Below are 19,553 nucleotides of genomic sequence, written 5' to 3'. Positions count from 1 at the left end.
CTTAAGTTAAAAATCGAACCACTGACATGATTTTCTTCTATCTTGCGGGAAGGGAAAACAAAAAAACCGACTACAGATGCCACAGATTAAAGTAGGAGAGCCAATTAGATCTAGAAAGTATCATTAGCGGTTTTATTCGATGTCTGGGGTATAGCATCATTAGGCTTATATCTGTGGTATTGCTGTGTTGTGCATGTGCAGTGGGCTGTATAGCCACTGACCAGTAATAAGCTGTCCTTCATGGCTGCGTCTCTGGCTGGCTGCCAATCTGTCTGTCTGTCTGTCTGTCTGTCTGTCTGTCTGTCTGTCTGTCTGTCTGTCTGTCTGTCTGTCTGTCTGTCTGTCTGTCTGTCTAACTCCTCCTTAAATATCTGTGTCTCTTTGCTGGTAAAAGAGCTGTTCCTCTGCCCGCCCTCTATCTGTCTTCTCGTGTTCTAAATGTCTTTACATCAGCTATCAGCTATTCAGGCTGCCTCTCTGTCTAAATACATTTGTCTTCCTATAGTTATCCTCCCGACTCTCTCTCTCTCTCTCTCTCTCTCTCTCTCTCTCTCTCTCTCTCTCTCTCTCTCTCTCTCTCTCTCTCTCTCTCTCTCTCTCTCAATTCAATTCAATTCAAAGGAGCTTCATTGGCACGAGAAAACATATGTGTTGCCAAAGAAAGCAAGTGTCAAAATATAAACAGTTGAAAACGGGGAACATATAGGCCTATAATACAGTTGGAGGGGGTACAGCATTGTGTAAATCCACATATAGGGCGAGCGGATGGGCAGTCAAGTCTCTCTCTCTCTCTCTCTCTCTCTCTCTCTCTCTCTCTCTCTCTCTCTCTCTCTCTCTCTCTCTCTCTCTCTCTCTCCCTCTCTCTCTCTCTGTAGGATATAGGTTATACTATGCGCATCTCACTCTGACATTATGCATAATCATGTGTGTCTGTCTGCCTGTTTTCTGCTCCTCTGGCTGTCTAACCTCTCCCCTCCCGTTCCGCCCTTGCTTGCACATGCATTTGTGTCGTGCGTGAATGAATGAATGACCTTAAGGGAGTGTATGGCCATAAAGCCGCGGCCAACCCTCGCTCTCTGCTCTGTTGTGTTTAATGGACGTTTTGCTTTGCAGACTTTCGAACCGGTGTGGTGTCCTACCGAGGGGCAGATCAAAGCGTGCAGCGAGGTGTTCAAGCTAAACCGATAGTCAATCGGGGCCCCGTCGCGCTAAAACAAACAGCACACAGGAGGGAGGACGGATGGGCAGTCAAGCCAAGGGCGCGTCTCATCACACGCGCACGCTTATTAATTGGAAGTGCACGCTTGGGCGCGCTCGATCGCGCGCGCGTGTGACAGATCTCCGATGCAACAGAACAGCAGCAGCTCAGCACTGTCCAGTGGACACGGCGCTGTCCGTGGTGCTGAAACGGAACGGTGAAAGTGGGCCTATAGGCTTATTATTATTGCAGTTAATGGGCACATCTTGTCAGTGTCCTTCTGTAACGTCTGTATAACGCCTCAATACATGGAGACTATTGGATATTATCACCTAGATCTCCATATGGAGCTGGCCTCTACATCTGATAGTGATTCCCAGATGATGCCCTGGCCTGTTAGGGCAACCACACTAATATAATCCCTTTTAACTCATATAACATTGAATGGCAGAGAGATATAACACAGTACTATGCAGTAGATAGGTTATCAGAAAAGAAAAAAAAAGTTGTAAGCAAACAAAAGGTTTTAAACAAAAACAACAATGCAAAATAAAAAGCAAGCAATCAAAACATTATTTCTCCTTTGACTAGAAGTTGATCATTTAAAACAGGCGCATAGCAAATTAAAAAACTAAAAAAAACGACAATAAATAAAACCTTTATTTTGAAATGCCCACCGGATTGAGAGAACAGTCAATCAGATCAGTTGCTTGAGGCCAGCTGTTTCCTGTTTACATTTAGCGGTAGGCATGAAGAATCTTCAGCTGTGAGTGAGACCTTTACAGCATGGCTCTGAGCCTCTGAAACTAATATCTGATTTCTCCCGCCGCCCAATTAAAAAAAGAAAAATACTTTTAGGCTACAGAAGCAAGTAGGATAGTGTTGATCAGTCCGTGCCTTGGAGGAGGAGGAACAGAATTTCTGCTCATCTAAGGTAATTAATAGCATTTTATACTGTAGGCCTACCTATTGTGTTTTGTTGGCCGCTGTTGCCTACTTTATTTTATTGTGTTGAGTGTTTTGACGGCCGGCCGCTGTGCTGCCAACTGCTATAGTCAAAGTGTTGTTATTGAGGTCAAAAGTAAACTGTAGAAACATGAAAAAATGTTTGTCCTGATAGTTGGATTGATTGATTGAAGAATGTATTATAAGGTTGCATAGGAAGAAGTACAGTGTCATGACATGAATTCACTGGTGCAAGGGCAACGAAAAGGAGATCCCAGTAAGCTTATCAGCTTATTTACACAGGAATCACTTTATGTATCTCATAAGATGTGAAGACAGGCGTATAAAACACAGTAGGCTACTTTGTATAGACGGGTTTCTTGTTTACAAACATTGAGACTAAATGCACAGCTGACTGTATCATGTAATCAATTCCGTCCAATCCCCAAACCTGTTGTCTTGGGGAGCGCTGGTTTCATTGGCTAATTTTGGTACCGACCCTGCGCACGCATCTACTTCTTATCAGTGTAACGTGGACCCGAAACCCGTCTATAGGATAGCATCATTAACAGAAAGGGGGAAAATAGAAGATATTTACAGTGAACTTTGATTGATTGATTGATTGATTGAAGACTTTATTAGAGGTTTGCATAGGAAAAGGTACAGTTTCATGACGCTACAGTTCACTGGTACAAGGTCAACTAAAAGGAGCTCCTAAAAAGCACTTGGCTTATTTACACAGGAAACCATTGAAATATCTCATATAACATTGAATGACAGACGGATAGAACACAGTACTATGCAGTAGATAGTCAGGAAAATAAATAAAAATAAAAAACAGTGCAAAAAATATATATAGCCTACAGAAGGAAAATACAACGAAGAGTCAGGGGAGGGTAAGGCTGCGCTAGGTTTGTTTTTACCAGTTGCGAACGGCTGCCGCCTGTAAGTGGTTTTTCAGGGCGATTTGAAAGGATGTTAGGGATCCACACTCCTTTAAGGCCTTCGGTAAGGCGTTCCACATTTTGGTGGTATAGCAGAAGAACGAGTTTGACCCTTTGACTGACTTGACTCTGGGTTGAAATCTGTGGCACTGCCTCTGGTGCTGTAATTGTGGACATCCTTAACATTTATTTTGACACATGCGTATCTTAGTGTATCTTGTACACCAGGCCCATTGCAAGTTGCTGTACTCTGTCATCTCGCATATTAACCACACCTGGGGGTCTATTAGAGCACCGGTTCCCAAACCTTTTTTGTTTTTAAGTATTATTATATATAAAAAATAAAAATAAAAGATAGAGGAAAAAGTATACCAGTAAGACTCCCTAATCAGGAGATAAGCGACCGTCAGGTCGCTGCGTGATTTTAGGGCAAAATCTGTAGGAGCAGTGTCCAAAAATTTCTTTTGCAAGAATCGGCCTCATGGTGGCGCTAGAAGAGGGCCATGTGAGAATTGATGGGTTGTGGTTTGGCAGGCAAGGAGTGTGTGTGCAAAATTTGGCATGGATCGGGGTAACGGTTGCGGAGATATGAGCAGGGCAAAAGTGTGACGTGTGACAGACAGACTGACTGACGGACTGACTGACGGACAGCTGGTCGAGGTTTTGATAGTAACTGCTTCCTGGCGGTCGCAACAAAAGTATTGGCATCAAAATACTTGAGTAAAAGTAGTCATTATGAATGGCATAGGCCTACTTAACTTGTATTATTATTGTGAAACTTGTTCCAAAAATAAGAAGTATAAAGTAAAGTCCAAGTCAAAAAATTGCACTTAAGTTACGTTCCACCAGTGGGCACAGTGATCACGGACCAGCGCGTCTGCGTGGAGGCTTACAGTGACCCTGAAGGAACAGCACGCACGCTTCCAAATGCAAGCTCAAGAAAAGAAAACCGCCAACTAAAACATTGGACTGTCATAAAGCTTCATGGGGAAGTCGGTGTGCCTGACATCTGCCAATCACTCGGTTTCCCATTGTGTGTTCCTTCCGCAATGCTGCCATTGGAGAGTATATCTTGACTTTTACACTGAAGCCGGTTGCTCCTTTACCTATAAATAAAATATAGCAATTTGGTGCACACAGCTAGTATGAGCCACACTGTTACACTGTCCTGTACAGTGTTGTTTTGACAGCAAATTTTGATTTAGTTTTATATAGTCTTTTGAATAAAATTTTATATAGTCTTTTGAATAAAATGTCATTTAGTTTTAGTCATAATTTAGTCACCTGAAAAGTTTTAGTTTTAGTCTAATTTTAGTTGACTAAATATCAAAAGATTTTTCGGCGACTAAATCTACAATTGATTTAGTCAACTAAAATGTATTTTGGCAGGCCTTGATGACATTGTAATGGCTGATTTTACACTTAGTTGTATGCTGAAAATAGCCAATCTACAAGCTCACAACGCAGATCTGCTATTTTCAGCACGCAACACCTGAGACCAACCAAACATAAAATGACTCTTTTTATTTCGTTTCCGTCAGTGAAAAAAATGCAGTCGCCAAACATTTTTCGCCATAGTTTTAGTCGACGAAATCAACACTGGTCCTGTACAACCAGTTTAATCATTTCCATTGCAAGGGATTATAGCCAGACATGTTGGAATTGTAGATTTAATTGCTAAACAAATACTCTCTCCAGGGCGTGAAGTTATATAGAATCTGTTAGATGAGAACCACAGTCTTGCACAATCTTGTATATTCTGGGGGTTGGCAGTCTATTTGACCATATGGAACAAGCAATACAGTACATGTTTAAGCTAATGGAACATCAGGAGCTGGCTGAAATAATCACAGTGTTGGGTTATAGCTGTCAGCTCTTGATTGTATTTAAAAGAAGTCAGCCTATGAGAGGGTCTGTGTGTGTGTGTGTGTGTGTGTGTGTGTGTGTGTGTGTGTGTGTGTGTGTGTGTGTGTGTGTGTGTGTGTGTGTGTGTGTGTGTGTGTGTGTGTGTGTGTGTGTCCGGAGCTCATGTCACATGATGCCACTCAGAGACACATTTCTTGTGCATACTGCCAGTCAGGTGTGGGCCGTCAGGGCCTGCAAGGCCTTCCATGCTGGCCCTGCACTTGCATGATAAATACATTTATATTTCATAATATATAATTATTTTCCCACAAACATATTTTGCTGCCATCATTGTCTCTCATTCACTCAGTCAGGCTGGTCTTTGCTTCCACTCCCTGCAGGTCTAAAAACACAGCCTGTTTTATCAGATTTTTTGTTGTGTTGTCTCCGGGTAAAAAGCCTTTAGAATGTCCATTGAATCCAGCTGCAGTACAAGTGAATGGGGATGACATTTAGATTGTCAGCTTCTTTAACCAATCAGATCTCGAGTTTGGCCTGCTGGGCCTATTCTTTCAGATAGCAGAGCCTTCTAGCTGGCGCTGATGACGTTGCTTGCTTGCCTCAGAAACCTAAGGCTTTTATTTTGGCGTTGCTAGCTTCCCATAGCCCTACAGTCTATAGATCCCATCCCTGGAAGTGGTTCCCGTTTCTCATTGGACAGTTCTTTCAAAGAACTGTCCAATGAGAAACGGGAACCACTTCCTCCAACCAAACCTTTGTTTCTCTTCCATGTTCTTCTGTTTACTCTGAGCTGATGAGTGATGACTTCAGTTTGCTAAATTAACTAAAAAACAAATGCACAAATAACAAAACATGGCTAAAGGAGGAGAATAAACAGATTTGGTGTGGATTTACTGGACAATTACTGGACAACCTTTTCAAGTAGGACTTAAAGAAAAGCTTGGCATTGATGGACACATTAGCAGCCATGGTGAGTTTAATCGATCTTTAGGCTATTTTTGTACTCGCTATGATGCTTGATCATTTCATAGGCTATATTGTTGTTGGTGCCTGTGTTGCAAGTTGGCTCTGTCTGACTGTGTGCTAAGCGTGTGTGTGAGACTGTTTTTGTGTGTGTGTGTGTGTGTGTGTGTGTGTGTGTGTGTGTGTGTGTGTGTGTGTGTGTGTGTGTGTGTGTGTGTGTGTGTGTGTGTGTGTGTGTGTGTGTGTGTGTGTGTTTAGCTGTGAGCGTGTGTGTGTGGCGTGCGCTTGTGCAGTGTGTAACTCAGTCAGTGTCCGATCTCATCAGCTTGGTTTGGATATAGTGTTGTCTGTTGTTGCCTGGTTATGTCGAATGACACTATATTCACATGAATTTGTGCACAATTCTAACCGCTGAGATTGTGGGAGGATTGATATCTATTGAAGGCCTGGGTATAAAATGCACCACCCACCACTGATTATGATTATAGTTGAGAAAGAGTTTTTTCTAAAAGGAGTACATAAAGTGTTAAAATTATGTTTGTATGTGGCCACACCCACCTGTTCATTAAAGCCTGATTTACACTGCAGCCAAATCCAGCCTGAATCAGATCTGTGTCACATCCAGAGTGGAATCTGATTGGTTTCATATGACCATGTGACCATTTATACCAATCAGATTCCAGTCTGGATGTGACACAGATCTGATTCAGGCTGGATTTGGCTGCAGTGTAAATCAGGCCTATGCCTGGGTGTCAGATGGCTGGTGAGCCAGTTAGCCACACCCACATATGTTGTTGGATGGTAAAAAGGGGAGGGGAGGATGTTATGATTTCATTATATTGGTGTATTTCAATTGGGCCTCTTTTCAGAGGCTTTCAGCTTTCAGGAACTAAGTAACCAAGAATACACAGGGAAGACACATTTGAATATTATAACCACACCTGGGGGTCTATTAGATTAATGTTAACTCCATAGACACATACTGAACAGAAAAAGTACAAAACTATGGCACCACCTCTGTAGACATATCAAGGGTAGGCAGTCAAGCAACTACCGGTAGTTTTTCTGCACATTCATGGGCAATCATGCAAAGTGCGGAAAATAGATGAAAGATCAAACCTCGGTTCGAAGTGAAGCGATGAATCTGAGTATAAAATTGTCTAGAGCTACAGAATTCTGAATTCTGAATGAATGAATGCTTTTATCTGTGAAGCTTGACCAATCCTCAAACTATGGTCTCATTGGACATTTTTAATCACCGGGACGGACACTACACACATTCTGGACGTACGGGACAGATAAGACCTGTTCATTCTGGACTGAAATGACCATATATGGACATGGGGGACACACATTTACGGACAGATAAAACCTGTTCTTTCTGGACTGAAATGACCATATATGGACATGGGGACACACAAAGCCACTCCTTGGAAGCGGATTCAAAAAATAATGAAAAAGATCCTTTGGCGACTCTCAGCCAGACAGTGGCGGCTGCGGAGCACAGGTGAAAAACACAAGAGGCCGCGTAGGGGCACCGGCAGTCAGACAAACAAACCAAGGCAGGGCACAGGCAGTGAGAAATGCAAGACACAAGCACAAATACAAGCACAACACAAGACGCAAGCAGGGACGCCGGAGGTCACATAAACAAACCATTCCGGAGCACTAGGCAGTGAGGAACACGAGAGGCTGCGCAGGGACACCGAAAGTCAAACAGACGAACCGTGGCAGAGCACACAGTCATTTGTGAGCTTTTAGCTATACAGTACACAGGCCAGTCGCACGGGGACTGCAGATTGCTAAGAAACACATTTCTCGCATTCCCTCGCTTCAAATGGGTGACGCGCTGGGACGTGATCTCACCATGCGGCACCCGTTTGACGCGACAGGACACCCCTGCGACGACCGATGTTTGACGCAAACGGACCCCGTCCCCTGTCCTGTCGGATGATTCCGACTCAAATGGCGCCGAGTTGGCAGAAGCCGACTTCGCACTGATCTGCACTGCCACCTGCTCGCCTGCTTGTGCATTAAAAAGGACTTGACACGACAGGGGGATTCCCTTAGTGTCAAACTGGTGACGCATGGTCAGATTTTGCCCCAGCTTCATAGGTCCATAGGTTTGGGATTTGTAGAGAGCCCCCATCCGGTTATTTCATCTCCAGGGCGCATAATCTGAAGAAAGAGAAAAGAGAAGTGAAGAGAAATGCAGCTTTGATCCTTAAAGGGAAAGAAAAATCACTAGTATGACTTGAGAGTGAGAATATGCCGCTTCAAGAGTACTGCTCCATTTCTGCTGATATCGGAATTCTGCATGCATACAGTATATGGAGTAAGAACATAATAAGTGAACACTTATACTTGAAGTAGCCTATTCACAAACAAATCTGTTTGCAAACACAAAACATTACAGGTAGAGATACAAATTTGATTTACAAATAAAGATCACTCATGCATTTGTGAACTAAGCAGATTGAGAGACATTCCAGGGGGACATCATGGCTGTATTTGTGATGTGCATGAGATCTCCCGAGCCTGCATGCATGAGTGTGCACGCATTTGAGCACATTATGTGCAAAAAGTCACACAATTGTTTATGTGTGCATTGCAATCATCATGCCCCCCAGCCCATTTGTCTGGCAGGGGTGCCGAACTCCAATCATAGCGTAGTCATGCCTGAGTGTTTTCATGCTGTTTTTCACAAAAATACACGAAATGTTTAGCTAAATCCTTGTATATGGAACAAATATTTAGACTCTGATAATCCCTTAAACAGGATAAATCATAGGCTACTTGTATATCACAGAGGGGGAGAGAAAGCCCTTATCTTGCAAGTTAAAACTAATTGGATTAGAAATATTGAATACATCCCGAGGAATAATTGCATGGGTCTCAGCATGATGATGGAATGCAGATACTGTCATTTTGCATTAGTGTGATGTGTGAGACCAGCGGACCTCATACGCAACTTGCGTGCGTGTGTGCGTGCGGATGCCACGCCAACGCGACACCACTAACTAGCTTGAGAATTGAGTTGTGCTTGTAAACACAACGCGCCTTTGTCCTCTCACTTTCATTGGCGACTGTGTGTGCTGGGTATAGCGGGGTGAGGAAGTGGTGTGGGCGCGCGTGTGTGTGCGTGCATGTGTTGCACGGTGCTGCTTCCTCTAGCTCAGACCTGGGCATTGTGCGGCCCGGGGGCCGTATGCGGCCCTTTGGTACACTCTGACCGGCCCTTGTAGGGTTAATGGCAAATTACAAAATAAACACATTTTCTAATTTTACCTCATGCATGGACTAAAGCTGCATTTCTTTTATTTTGATGTTTTTAATTCACATAAATATGGATGCAATACGTACATCAGCATGCGTGCGTGATCATTGGATGTTGTCTCAATAACAAGCAGTTGGTCAGACTGACAGACTGATTACAAGTCAAGATGACCTGCCTTACCTTACCCATCAAAAATGTGTGGCTAAAAAAAGAAAAGTTGATGCCGAATGCTGGGTTTTCAACACATAATGGACTGCTAAGTATTTATTTACTGAAGTCGGAGGTAAAGCCCTGTGTTTAGTTTGCGGGGATCACTGCCTTTTGGCCCGGCCCTCCACAATATTTTCTGTTCATTTGGCCCCATAGAAAAAAAATATTGCCCACCCCTGCTCTAGCTTGTGAAAACTAATAGCCCCCTTTTCACAGCAGACATTCTGACATGCCATAGAAGGGTAAGCACAGCTGAAGCTAATGACATTATAGTGTAATGCTCAGAGTAACTAATGGACATTAAAATGTGTGTTGTTTGTTAAAATGAGTGTGAAATAGCTCTGTTTTGATAGCAATCATCGCTGGTGTTTGTTCAGTGTCTCCCTGTCTCTCCAACAAACAGGAAATACATTTCTCAGGTCAGGATAGGGTTGCCACCTTTCAGAAATTGAAATAAGGAACACCTCTTTCGGGGCCCGCGGTGCGTGCGTTCCGTGCGCGTGGCACAGCCGCCGGCCGGCGAAAAAATGCAGTCCCAAACCCATGAAATGCATAGAATAGTTATATTTATTTCATTCATTATTGTTAAATTCTGTGTTGAGGTTTGTGTGACAGACCTTTATGGGGCATTTGGTTAAATACGGAACAAACCGCGTTCCGTATTGGTTCAATACGGAACGCATCTTTTAATTGTCCAATACGGAACGATTCCGTATTATACGGAACGGGTGGCAACCCTAGGTCAGGATCGCAATTTTAAGTAAGAGCAAGAGAGAAGCAAGAGACATTTAACAAGATAAGAGTTAAAAAGAGAATAGTCAGTCAAACACAAGTTGTGTAACAAGACTCCCCTCATAACTGTTCTGCCAGTCAGATGTATTTCCAAGTAGCCTTTAAGGTCAGTGTAGTCTTGTGGTGCTCAGTGGCATACAAACACTGGTGCAGTAAGGGCAGACAACACAAGGGCTGCAGAATCATATAAAAAAGCATCTGCAGCCCTTTTCAGACCTATTCATTAGACCAGTGAAAAGCCAAGCGCAGTAGCTATGTTTTTGGACACACTGAATTATTTATTTCAAAGGTCAAATCATGGTATTGGGAGATAAACCAGTAAGACTCCCTAATCGGGAGATAAGCGACCGTCATGTCGCAGCGTGATTCTAGGGCAAAATGTGTAAGAGCAGTGTCCAAAAATGTGTTTTAAAAAATCGGCCAGATGGTGGGGCTATATGGGACAGATCTATGTTGATGACATGAGTGTAGACATACTGTGTACCGATTTGCGTGATTTTAGGGCAAAATCTGTAGGAGCAGTGTCCAAAAATGTGTTTGAAAAAATCAGCCTGATGGTGGCGCTATATGGGACAGATCCATGTTGATGACATGAGTGTAGACATACTGTGTACCGATTTGCGTGATTTTAGGGCAAAATCTGTAGGAGCAGTGTCCAAAAATGTGTTGGGCCTGATGGTGGCGCTATATGGGACAGATTCATGTTGTTGACATTAGTGTAGACATACTGTGTACCGATTTGCGTGATTTTAGGGCAAAATCTGTAGGAGCAGTGTCCAAAAATGTGTTGGGCCTGATGGTGGCGCTATATGGGACAGATCCATGTTGATGACATGAGTGTAGACATACTGTGTACCGATTTGCGTGATTTTAGGTCAAAATCTGTAGGAGCAGTGTCCAAAAATGTGTTTGAAAAAATCGGCCTGATGGTGGCGCTATATGGGACAGATCCATGTTGATGACATGAGTGTAGACATACTGTGTACCGATTTGCGTGATTTTAGGTCAAAATCTGTAGGAGCAGTGTCCAAAAATGTGTTTGAAATAATCGGCCTGATGGTGGCGCTATATGGGACAGATCCATGTTGATGACATGAGTGTAGACATACTGTGTACCGATTTGCGTGATTTTAGGGGAAAATCTGTAGGAGCAGTGTCCAAAAATGTGTTGGGCCTGATGGTGGCGCTATACGGGACAGATTCATGTTGATGGCTCTTTTGGCGCCGCCGAGGCAGACGCGTGGGTACCGGCCCCGGCTCTCCCGGTCGCTCCTAGCCCGAGTTACGGCATTTCGTCATTTTTGCACTTTTTGGGGGGTCCCTGGGGGTCCCTGGAGCTCCGGGGGTCCCTGGAGGGGTGGAGGTTGTAGATTGGCAGGCAAGGAGTGTATGTGCAAAGTTTGGCATGTATTGGGGCAACGGTGGCGGAGATATGAGTTGGGGAAAAGTGTGACATGACGGACAGACTGACAGACAGCCGGTGGAGGTTTTGGCAGTAACTGCGACCTGACGGTCGCAACAATTACTTGAGCTCTACAGAGTTCAAGAACAATCCCCATAGGCCTATATGGGCACAAAATCGGTCGTGCCCAGCCCCATATATGGGAATAAAGGCCTACTACACCAGGGATCTTCCGTATATGGGGACAAGGACTGACATGAAGATATAGAGATGTCCATAGATGGGCATATCGGTTGGATCGGCGGTGCAATGTAGATTTGTGGAGCTCGAACCTCTAGTACAGGGTTCTCAAACCTTTTTAGGCTGTGACCCCCAAAATAAACATATTTGAACTGGGGACCCCCACCCGACAAGCACTTGGAATTGTAGGTATTACATTTAATGTGACTCGGTTCCACAGATAAATATTGTGAAAATAGAAGATCTACATGCTCACAACTACCAACGCTACTGTCCCTATGTATGCAGGACCAACAGCTGCGGTCACGCAAGACTAATGTCATTGAAAGTACATAAAGACCAACAATCACCACAGCTGATGTCACGGACAGAACGGCCCATACAAGGAGATATGCACGTGCGTCATGTTTGATACCATGAGAAGTGACTGAGCACTGCTCACTTCACACAGGTGCGATCTTTGAGTGGTACTGATCGCTCCTCCGTCTGACTTTGTGTATGTGTATGTATGTATGTATGTATGAGCACGGATCTCCATGTATGGACTTCTATGCATGAGCAGTCCAAGTTGCTTCTTTTCACCTGACAGTGGAGATTTCCCCAGTTTGGACGTAGCACGTGGAAGGAACACGTTACTCCAACCAGTTCCTTTCCCCTCCATCAGGCGCCCCGGCTGGCCAGGGGGAGGCATTATAGAGACCAGGATTACTGCATGTTTTTGTGAGGGTATCTACCCTAGGAGACACGGGGAGAACAGGACCTTCTAGCCTTCCACCGTGCCTCCTTCACACAGGTGCCATTATTTACTCTTCTATTGCTTCAATCAGTGAGGCACATCAACATTGATATAGGGCCTCATTAAAACATCAATTTCAGGTTATCAGTTTAAGGCAACAGAGCCGTGATGTCAACAGAGGTGCAACGGAGCATTGCGTTCCCACTTCAAGATGAAACTGAAACAAATTACGAAACAATGAAATCAGTGTCTGTGACAGACACAGATCAGTCTTGTAATTACCTTTCTATAGACTGGAGTCTGTCTTCTTTTCAGCCGTGTGCATCTCTTTCATTCAGTCAATGAATGCAGAGAAGTACAGTAGCATGAACCTTGTTACGCTCTACAGCAGGGCTCTTCAACGTTTTCAGGCCAAGGACCCCTTAGTTGAGAGAGAGAGAGATGAAGCAGGGACCCCCACAAACTTTTCATAGATTCTGTTTTGTTGTTTGACAACACAATCATCATTGTATTTATTTTGAATTCATGTCAATTTGTGTTTTCAGACATTCAACCACTTACCTAAAAAACGTGACCTTTCACTCTATACTTAGTCTGCTCCTTTTCCCCTCTACACCAAACCTCTTTGCCAAAAATAGCCGATCTACAAGCTCACAACGCCTCGCAGTAGATCTACTATTTTTGGCTACAGTTCTCAGAATATGGACACTAGGGTCAAGTTGTTAATACAAAAAGGATTGAGAGATTTGGAGGACCCCCTGTAGTAACTCTGAGGACCCCCAAAGGGTCCCGGACCCCTTGTTGAACATGCAGAGAAGAGAGTCAGGTGCTGCCTATGGCAGGGAAAGAGCAGCCTTCCCACTCCCCCAACCCCCATAATATGCCCCACTTCCATTTTCACTTCTCTTATTCCTCAGGTTACTCAAGAATTTTGTTGACCACCGTAGCTATGTTTTAAAATCAAGCCCAGTGTGAAGTGAGCAGTGCTTTTTATGTGTTCATTTCATTAAGCGCCCCGCGAAGCTCGACCTATATGAGCCATGTGTAGGACGGGGACTGATCATAAGTCCGACCTCTCAATAGTCCGACCAGGTTAACATTCACCAGGTTAGCATTCACCAGCGTTAGTTGTACTGAGGGTTTAGGTGGTCGGGTTGGAATAATGGGAGTCCGCAAAAATGAGAGGTCGGAACTATGACATGGCACCCGTGGGACATACAACATACAAACAGAAAAAAAGGTTATTTGGTTAATTAAGGACAGTACTCGAGTAAATGTACTTAGTTCCTTTACACCAGTGGTTCTCAACCATTTCAGGCCGTGACCCCCAAAATAATCATATTTGAACTGGGGACCCCCCCACCCCCCACCCACCCACCCTGACGAGCAAGAGGCATTACATTTTGTATGACACGGTTCTATTGTGAAAATAGCCGATCTACATGAGCATGTAGATCGGCTATTTTCTGCCTCTGATATTTGACAATTTGGACAATGTTTAATTTGTAGGTATTAAATACCATAAATCATCACTTTAGAAATGTGCAGATACCCTCTAATACACTTAAAACTTTCTGTTGGTCTGTTTACTGTTGAGTGAGAAAACAATGTTGCACCTTAAGCCAATCATCTGGGGACCCCCCCAAAATAATTTGGCGACCCCAGTGGGGGTCCCGACCCCCAGGTTGAAGACCCCTGCTTTACACCACCCTGTCCAAGCAGAAGCATTTAGCTCTTGAAACGGACCCCCAGATGCTTACTGCCGCCTCTGCAAGGATTAGACATCCAACCTGCTTTGTGGAAGAAGCATGAGCAAACGCTGCTTTTGCTGAATCCCCAGCTAAGCCTCACCCGCTCCCCCCCCCCACCCCCACCACCACCACCACTGCCCCCATACCATCCCTGATTCAAGCGCTATATTGCATCATCCCGTCAAGCAGCAGCTAATAAGATCCTTGACCCCGGAGTCTTTCGTATCGCCCCGCTTGAGAGTTGTTTGTTTTGTTTTATTTATTTATTCCGTCGTGTGCGTGTGTTCACTTCGTCGGCATCTCCCCCCGCTTCACTCCTCAAGTGCACGCTGCCTCTTCACTTGGAGAAAAGTGCTTTCCCCCCCGGGGCTGCTATGAGGCGGGGAGGGAGGAGGGGGGAGGGGGGAGCTTGGGAGACTGAAATAGTCCGTAGGTAATTACCGAAAGGTCAAGAGCCATGTTACGCTCGTTTTTCTTTATTATTTTATTTTCTTGTATTTTTTTTTACGCCGGTATGGTCTGCTCGCCAAGCTGACAGACATCAAAACATAGCACGGCTGTTTAGAGTATAGCCTATATACCATGTGGTGTGTGCATTGGGAGTAGGCTTTGATGAGATTTTGCTGCAAGTATTGACGTGTTGATTCTGTCGACTAAAACTATGGCGATAAATGTTCATCGGCTACCTTTCCCTGACAAAACAAAATAAAAACTAAACAATCATGATCACAAAACTAGGACTAAATAAATTATATTGCCAATTTTGTCGACAACTAAAATGTTAGAGAGGGACTAGTGGAGAAGACATCCAGTCGTTTTATGTTTGGTTGCACTTGGGTGTTGCACTCTGAAAATAGCCGATCTATAAGCTCACAACGCACCGTGCGGCAACGCGTTGTGAACTTGTAGATCGTCTATTTTCAACATGAATCCAAGAGTAAAATCACCATCAAGGCCCACAAAAAAAAAAAAAAAAGAAAAGAACTTTGTCGACAAAATCAAGTGTAGATTTAGTGACTAAAATCGTATGATATTAAGGGTGCGTTCGGAAACCCGCACCGGGTGTGTGCTCAGTGTAGTGAGTGCAGTGGGCGTGACGTTGGAGAGTGCGTTCAGTGTGGCTTATTTACGAACGACCAGTTTTAACAGGCAGCTCAGCAGCTGTGTGCTTTTTCACTCTGAACTCTGAAGGCAAACTTTCTGAAAAGCAGCAGAACTTTGCTAAGTATGCTAACGTAACGTTGATATTGAAAGGAGATGTAATTCATAGCATTGGCATAGCCTACCTGCTGTTAGTTTACACGTTAATGCGTGTGAAACCATCAAGGCCAAACGACCAATTAAGCTGCAAATGCTGCATTTTGCGGTAATTTCCTCAGACAGCTGAGAAGCGTTCGAGACATGGCTATGAAAACCAACCAATCAGAACACCGCACCACCGCACCACACCGCCTAACCCCATCTTCTGAGTAGGGTTGGTGAGTGCGTGCACTCAACACACCAGTGCGCCGTGCACTGGATTTCCGAACGACAACGCACCAAGTGCACCGCATAAACGAACGACAACATGGCACACCAGTGCGTTGAGTGCGCATTTCCGAACGCGCCCCTAGTATCTACTAAAACTAGACTAAAACTAAAACATTTCAGACGACTACATTTTGATGCTCTTGCACACATTTTGAAGCCCTGAATAGTATGAGCTACGGAAAGTTCAAATGAAGAACTCTGGCAATAGGTAGGCTAAATGATAAACTATTATTACTTACTACTTACTACTTAGAATATCCTACAAATATATTCTGGATGGAAACTCAAATCTGAATTGAAATATGTGGTGCAACACAATAATATACACGTAGCTATTCAAGGAAATACATATATATAATCATTTAAAAAAATAAACTCCTTCGGTCAGACAGACATTCCTCCACGTTTAGGATTCCTCTGCAAACAGGTTGTTCCATTATTGAAGAGCAGTCGCTGCAGGGAGCGTCATGTACGGAAAAAAGATGGGTCAAGTGCAGACTAGAAATCAATGTGAACTATTGGTAAGGCAGCAGTGCCGTCTCTCGATGTATCGAGCGGCGATGCCTGCACGCTGGGAATCAGCAGAATGTTTGACTGGAAGTCCATACAGGCCTATCGACAGGCTCTGTTACCACCGCATTCGTAATCGTCAACACAACTCAACAACTGGCTCCGCTGAAATCTATCCAGCGTGGAGGTTGAGCCAGGGTCAGGAAGTATAGAACACGCCTGCATCGGCGTCACAAGGGGGGGGAAGTGGGACTGAGTTACTAGGTGGAGGGGCCTTAACTATTGTATACTTTAGCTATTGAAAAATAGCAGATCTACAAGCTCACAGCGCGGCACCGAGTGCCGCGCTGCGAGCTTGTAGATCTGCTATTTTTGAAAAGTCATGAAAATGTGTGCAAATCTTTGAATATATGTATTTTTTAAGCAAACATTTGTAACTCAACTTTGCTTCTGGGGAACTAAATATTTTGAGATGGGGATCCGTGGCCAAATACATATAATTTTGGGGGTCCTTCTCATGAAAAGGGTTGAGCACCACTGACATAGAAACATAGGTCTTTAAAAAAACCTCAGAAGGTATTGAAATAAAAAGACACATTTTCACGATTTTACAAAAATAGCAGATCTACAAGTTTATGCCGCACCGTGAGCTTGTATATCTGCTATTTTTCAATAGTTAAAGCACAAAATAATGCGTAATAATGCGTTCCCAGTCTAAATCCCCGTATGAAGAACATTCTTGGGGGGCCCGCAGTGAATCCTTGTACCCAGGGCCCAGAATTTGGTGCGACACCCCTGCACGCTTGCATGGGCCGCTCAGTGGATACAGGGAAACGCAGTGAACACATTGGGAGGCTGGTGAATCTTGTTTGTACTGTATATGTGGTGTTCGAGCGTTCTTTGATTTGTTTTTCTCCCCCTTGGCCCAACTTTGCAACTTTCTTTCAACAAAAGATGTGTGCTTCAAAAAATCCTCCAATCCTCACAATGATTGAGATGGTAGTAAAATCCAGGAGAATCTCGATAGTCGGAGCAAGGTTCCAGTAGTCCAAGTAAGGTTAGGGTTAGGGTTGCATTTTTCACATTTGCCTTTTATAGCGCCACTAGGAGGCCAACTTATGTAAAACACATTCTTTACTATTACTCCATCAGACTTTCTTTCAACAATCACGCAAATCAGTTCACAGTATCTCTATAGTCATGTGATCAAGACCGATCTGTCCGATATTTCATATTCCATCCTAATTGGCTAATATTGGCTTCCAAAGTTTGCAGGATTGCTCTGTTTTGAACAAAGTGCCTCAACTCATCAACGTAGCTTGCGATTACAGTGAAATTTGCCAAACATATTCCCACTACGTCAAGGAACGAATGCTACCCATTTCACATTGGCCTATTATAGCTCCACCAGGACGCCTGCCCCTGGCGGAGACCTGCAGTGCTCTGAAGAACACTGCTTCTAGTTTTTTATATTTCCATTCGTGGGGGGATGCAGGGAGTGTCAGTCACAGAGAATTTGTCTTCCGCAATGTTGACATAAATGCATTTGGGAGCCAATGTTGAAAGAGCGTCAGAGAAAAACCTCGAGTGCACAAAACTCTGCAAACTTCTTCACACAAAAAAACAGTTTTGTGTGACAGTCTTGTGTGATGAAGCAAGGCTTTACTTTACGAACATAAACGCATACATTTGATTTATTTTTTCAAAGATTTGCAACAAATTTCCATTATTTTTCAAAAATAGCAGATCTACAAGCTCATAGGCACTCGGTGCCGCGCTATGAGCTTGTACATCTGCTATCTTTTTAATAGCTAAAGTATCCGCCTGTTTCCGCGAGAATTTACTGTAGCATTATCTGGGGTGCATCTCTCCACTCTGACATGTCTCCTTTCCGACATGTCTCCATTCCGACACTAACCCTATCTCTAACCCTAACCCTAAATCTAACCCCTATGGGAGTGTCGCCACTCCGACAATAAGAAGTCAATTTCGGAGTGGCGACATGTCGGAATGGAGAGAGCCTCCCCATTATCTGTGGTACACTTCCGGTTAAGAGCAGACATACAAGCTCGCGTTGCATCGCAGATGCAGCCGTTGTGAGCTTGTAGATCACACTCGGCTGCGGCACCGCAAGCTGCTGCACACCTTCTGCGCAATGCACGGTGGGACTTTGGAAAGTAGTGGATAAAATGATGGTTCAAGTGGTTAAAATCTAAACTGACACAGATGTTTTCCAGGTCTAGCTGTAACTAGCACAGCCTTTGTGTCAGATTAATCACATTCACATAATATGTGAGGGTGGAATGGTGTGGGCGACTCAGCCAAAAGTGACCTTTTGCATGTGAGAGGGGCCTACTTTTTTTGGAAGAGTGATTTATTCTTGGAGAATTAGATCAGATATTTTCACAATTTCTGCCTCTATATATTTGACAATTTGGACGACGTTTAATTTGCCATTTTAGTGGTATTAAAAAGTCATTAAATTGGCACTTTAGAAATGTGAAGATACCCTCTATACACTTAAACTTTATGTTGGTTTGTTTACAGTTGAGTGAGAAAACAATGTTTCACATTAAGTTAATCATCTGGGGACCCCCCCAAAATAATTGGGGGGTCCTGTGTGATGTGATGACCAAAGTGACCATTTTGTTAAATTTTTCATTTGTAGTTATTTTACTGTAATTTAACAACATAATAACCAGCGCAGATAGACAAGGAGACATTCATGGATTTATATTTAAAAGTAACTTTTATTTCCCCCCCTGGACCCAGGGTATGGCAGCTGCATACCACTGCCATATCCAATTGACGCCCCTGTGTAGCCTACTCTGTTGTTAGTGTATATCCTTCAATTGCCCACTGCTGCTACATGTGTCCCCGGCCCGACATACATTTGTATGCTTCTTCAACACGTGGAGAGTGTTGCATATCAATCAATGTGGCCCTTAGCTGTTTAAAAGCCTGGCACAAGAACAGTGTATCTCTCTTTCACATAACACTCTCTCTCTCTCTCTCTCTCTCTCTCTCTCTCCACCTCTCTCTCTGTCTACCTCTCTCTCTCTCTCTCTCTCTCTCTCTCTCTCTCTCTCTCTCTCTCTCTCTCTCTCTCTCTCTCCACCTCTCTCTCTGTCTACCTCTCTCTCTCTCTCTCCTTAAAGATGTTGCCAATTATAAGCCCCCTAATATGTT

The sequence above is a fragment of the Nannobrachium achirus genome, assembly GCF_963921795.1.
Source record: "Nannobrachium achirus genome assembly, chromosome: 24".
Classification (NCBI taxonomy): domain Eukaryota; kingdom Metazoa; phylum Chordata; class Actinopteri; order Myctophiformes; family Myctophidae; genus Nannobrachium; species Nannobrachium achirus.
The sequence above is the reverse complement of the archived record's forward strand: the minus strand, read 5'-3'. Positions refer to the sequence as shown.